Raw genomic sequence first — 5,832 nt, forward strand, 5'->3', positions numbered from 1 at the left:
AAGGCATGTGATGCAATTTAAAATTCAAAAATTGCCGCCTTGGCTTGCTTCCTTATTTTAACTTCATCTATTCTTGGCGCAAGTTTTCTTGACTTACTATACATAATTTAAACCCTCGGTGCCCACAAAGTACTTTCTTGGTGTTTTGTTATTTTTTCTGTAGGTGATCATTTTGGCCATGCTAACTAGTCGGATTTCCCTAGCAAGGTATCCAACTGCACTATTTTGAGAGACAATAGATGGAATTTCATGGCTGGATACACTTTCACATTTGCACTTGATGTAGATTTCTTATGTTTTAAGTCAGTTTCATCGGCCAAATTCGCTAGAAGTTCTTTGCTTGCTACCCTATGTTTCCTTTTCAATAGGGTCTCAGATGATATAATCTTTCATCAACCCCCCTTTACCTCACAGGTATTCTCTTACGGCTCCTTATGGCGTGTAATATTCTTCTTGAACAACCCATCCATATAAATTTGGGCCAAGAGAATTTCTGTTGGTTTTCTGTCCTTGTTTGCTATAGTGGGAGGCTTCGAAGACCTTCTCAGAATCCAATGCACCCGTAAAGTTAGTCCAATCACTATAGGATCTTTGCAATGCCATAAAATATTGATCCCTTCTTAAAACTTGACACGCATAAACATGAGCAACAACCGTCATTAATTCATAACAGGGTATTGGCACCATCTTTATGGCCCCTCGTCCTTATCAATTCGAACCTATCAAACTTAATTGTATAATGCAGGATCTTGTTCGAATGATCAATGCCTAATCAGTTAAAAACTACATTAACAAAATCATTATATTTTATATGTATTGTCCCGATGACCTTATCAGTAATACATAACTCCCAAAGATGAAAGTGGATCCATCCATCTGCATGCACCTTATTCTTCTTATCCCATCTATGGTTTAATTTGAATAAACAGATGACTAACCTGTTGCAAAAAATAACACATCTGTTAAAATTATCAAACAATTATAGATATCTGGTACAATAGATGATCAATCTATTACAATAGACAACTTATCTGTTAGAAATAATCCAATAAATATATACATTTGTTGCAACAGATTGTCAATATACTGTAAATTATCAAACAGATAAAATATAATTTACAACAGATTACCCATCTGTTAGATTTATTTAGAGCAATTTTCTTTTCTTTTTGAAATACAATAAAGATAAAATATTGTATTTAGATTTATTTTTTAATTTACATATTCGAAAATTCACCTATTTTATTTAATTAAGGGATGTAATTATGCATAACTTCGCTTCTAGATATGGTTGATCCGGATTTGGACAAGGTGATTTTGCGTGACTTCTTGCGGGAACTTGAAAGGCGGATTCATGAACTCTGTTGGGAGTTGGCCACCATGAGATCAAGGCTGAGGAGGGGCTGTTATTGCCAGATGACGATTGAACGATTGACAATAATAATAATAATAATAATAATAATAGTAATAATAATAATAATAATTAAAAAGTCACCACTTTGAATTATTTAAGGTATATGATGATTGTTAAAAAAGAGGTGAATAGTCGTGACTTTTTGTCTAACACATTTAAAATAGCTGATGAATCAAATTCCCCATTTGTTGCAACTGATGAAGAAGTTGCTAGAAGAAATAAAAAATGCTCCTTTAACAGATGGTCCATCTGTTGCAACAGATGTCTCATCTTTTGCACACATGGACCATCTGTTGCAACATATGGACAATCTGTGGCAACAGGTCAATAAAAATAATAATTATTAAAAGATACGGTTATTGAAAATATGAGAAGTCTTCAATTATTTAATTGAGAAAAATATTAATTAATTTTAAGAGCTAATTAATATTAAGAAGATGAAAAGTCATGACTTGTCACAATAATAAAAAGTAACCTACTTGATTTTATTAAGTCATTTCTTTTCACAGAAAATAAAAAGTCATAAATGAAAAACACAATTTATAACAATAGAAAAATAATTATTTAATTTGAATAATTGATGTTAATATTAAATAGGCAACAAGTAGTGACTTTTCACCATTTTTGTTTTTAAATCTGTTTTTTAATTTATATAATAAAAAGGTTACCAATTTAGATTAATGAAAGTATATGATGATTATTAAAAAAGATGGTCCCCCAATAGATGGTCCATCTGTTGCAGCAACTGTAGACATCTGACGCAATAGATCACCAATCTATTGTAACGGATAGATTAGATGTTGCACAGATGGTCTATTTATTACAATGGATGGTATATTTGTTGTCACAGATGGGTTATCTAAATCAACAGATATACAATTTATTGCTACAACTTAATAAAACGGTTATTATTAAAAGAAACAATTATTAAAAAAGTGAGAAGTCTTCGATTATTTAATTGACAAAAAGGTTATTTAAATTTAAGAACTAATCAATAATAGTAAGCTGACAAGTCATGACTTATCACAATAATAAAAAAGTCAGAAGCTTGATTTAATTAAGTCATAACTTTTTCAGTAGTAAAAAAGTCACGAGTTTGAATGTAGTTAATAAAATGGAGGTGAACAGTCATGCTTTTTTGCCTAAGTTATATTCAATCCTCTATAAATAGGTCCCTTCTTATTCAATTTACTACACTCTATTTATTTCTTGCATCTTGTCTTTCATATTACATCTCCAACCACTTTCTCTTCAAAGACCAAATACCTTTTCTCTGATTCAGGTAAGTTTTTTTTTCGTATGTGTGTAAATCTACCCAATTGGTAGTATATTTATATTACATTCGAACTTTTTCTTTACTTGTGTTTTAATGTTTTTTGTCAATTCATGCGTGTTCTAGATATATCTGATCCTGTCTGGGACAATGCTATTATGTGTGACATTGTGCGGAAAATTCAGAGGCAGGTTAATGACCTGTAGTGAGAGTTGGGCGCTGTGAGGCAAGGATGCTCCGAGAGATTCGCAGGCTGGGGAGGGTCCTGCTGCTGTTGGTTGATGATTGACCGGCTGACAATAATAATAATGATGATAATGATGATAATAATAATTAGGTTATGTTTTTTCTTTTAGAGTATGTATTTTTATTTTTTTTTATTTTTATTTATATCTGGTCTACCTACCTAATTTATTTTATTTTAATAAAAATTTTATGGTTCTGTCTATTTCTTCTTCTTAACAAACATGTCGACGATTGAACGTAAGGAACAATTTTGAATCCAATAACAATAGCGATAATTTTGAGTTCTTTCAACAGATGGACAATCTGTTGAAATATATTGGTTATCTATTGGGTTTATGGCAGGAGTTATTTTGTGTTGTTCCAAACAGATTACTCCTCTGTTGCAACAGATTACTCCTCTGTTGCAACAGATTACTCCTCTGTTGCAATAGATAAATAGTCTGTTGCAACAGATAACTCATCTGATGTGATAGATAACTAGTCTATTGCAACATATAACTCATCTGTTACAACAGATAACTAGTCTGTTGCAATAAATAACTCATCTGTTACAACAGATAACTAGTCTGTTGCAATAAATAACTCATCTGTTACAACAAATAACTAGTCTATTGCAACAGATGACCCATCTGTTCGATTCATGTTACGTGCATTATAGAACCATAAATATGAATCCAATATATGAGTCTTTCGTTACAACAGATGACTCATCTATCGAAATAGATGAGTGATTTGTTTAAACAGGTGACTCTTATATTGCATTCATGAACGGGTTTTATCTATTGTTGAAAAAACAGCAGTAGCAGTTTACCCAGATGACAAATTCAACTAAAAATTATAATTTTACTTACCAAAGTCACCTATAAAGTAATTCCAAAGTGAAAAGTGATGTACGAAATAAAATTTGACCTAAAAAATTGATCAAGTAGCAGCAGCAGTAAACAACAATGATCGACAAGAAGAAGATGAAACTGATCATGAAGTAGAAGATGATGATAATGAAACATAAGATGATGAATAAAGCAGCAATAGCAGTGAACAACAAAAATCGCAAAGAGAGAGAAAACAACAACGGATGAGAAGAGAGAAAAACGTGTCTTTTTTCCCTCTATTTTCTGTTATATTAGTTTTACATTTAGACCAGAGTGTAAATTTAAGCACTTGTGGGTTATTTTCAAACTTCCCCTACTTTCTTAATCCATAATAAAGTAATTGTCACCTCCACTCAATTATTAAAACTTGAGTCACCTATATCTCATTTTCAAACTCTTTTGTCACTTTTAACGAAATTGCCCAAGATACAAAGATATAATTAAGAGCTAGAAAGAAAGGGAGAAGACATTTAGAAGAAAAGAAGAAATATTTAATAATTAAAATATGTTAATTATTAAATTCAATCCAAGGAAGAAGAGAAATTTAACACATACAAAAGTTTACTTACGTTACTTACTCTATAGTTTTTATTAAAATATGGTGTTATGATATTTGAATAACTAGTTTAGGGTAGGCGTCTCATGCGTGTACCTCGCTTTAGTGAGTTTAATTGTATAAAATTACTTCGATATTATAAAAGAAATATGTTTTGATTAATAAATAAATTGATGGTTTTATTGAATGTGAAAAACACTTAAATAGGCAAAATTAATAAATCTAACTTATTGTCATACATAACTTTAAAGAATTTTGAAACTTGACTACAATGATAAAATCAGTCATGAAACTTTAGACTAATAAAATCACGTAACAGAAAGACAGTTTATCAAGAAAACCTTACTTATTAAACATATTTCTAGTAGCCGGTTTGCTTGGAGAGAGCCAAGCTTAAATATATACTAATATTTTACTACTTCGTGTGTTTCTGTATCTACTAATAAAGGTTCAATTTTTAGATTACTTAATTTGCGTATGCGTCACATAGTGTTTCAATTTTAATTGTTATTTTTACAGAAAGAAAGTCTAAAATACTTTGAAAATATAAAGTTTGATATAATATAATTATTTATTTATTTATTTATTTATTCACTTTATGAGTGCGAATGGGTAGGAATAAGGACATTTTTTACTATAAGGTTATATCGGAGGCATAAAAGACACAATAGATAAACAAAAAGTAATATTATATCAAATCTTAGATGCAAAATAATTAGATATCACGTGAAATTGTAAAATGAAGAATTTAGTTAGTTACTCTTGCATACAAATTCAAAAATTTTGAAGTTTGAAATTCAACTCCGATAAAAATAATTTTTTTCCATGGTCAGATGCCCCTTAAAGAACTTGAATTTCTTTCAATGTCCTTGCAAACTCTTTCGAAATTAGTTGTTTCTACACTTTTTAACTTGACAAAATCACCAAAGAACATAAATATTTATGATGGATTTACAACAATAATGATTTAATAATTAATACTCCAATCTAAAGCCACAATATCTCAACAATTTAGCTTGAAAGCATTGACTTTCAAAAATCCAAACCAATAAGTAAAAAAGAAAAGAGTGGCAAAAGAACAACTTATACAAATTAAGTTTGAATAATTTGTAAAGAAAGTGCAAAAAAGGGTCTAAAACATTACATGAAACATACAACTTAACCTTTTGACTTCACATGCAGTACATTAATTAGAGAATTTCGAGTATGATAATTGCTTGACAAGAATAAAACATTAATAAGTAATTATTAATAAAAAAATAAAAGACAGTGTACTTGCATAGGAGGAAGGTCAAACCTGAAATCAAGCCTAATATAGCACCATTTTAGCTTCCATAATTTTTCTCCATGAATTTCTTTGATATATTGGTAGAAAGCATGCTCACACGCCACTTGCCACTTTAAGCTTGACCAAGTATGTCATAGCCCTCCCCTTGTCCACCCACTAAGGAATTTTCTTTAGATATTCTAA

This window comes from Capsicum annuum, chromosome 6 (assembly GCF_002878395.1).
Source record: "Capsicum annuum cultivar UCD-10X-F1 chromosome 6, UCD10Xv1.1, whole genome shotgun sequence".
Lineage (NCBI taxonomy): Eukaryota > Viridiplantae > Streptophyta > Magnoliopsida > Solanales > Solanaceae > Capsicum > Capsicum annuum.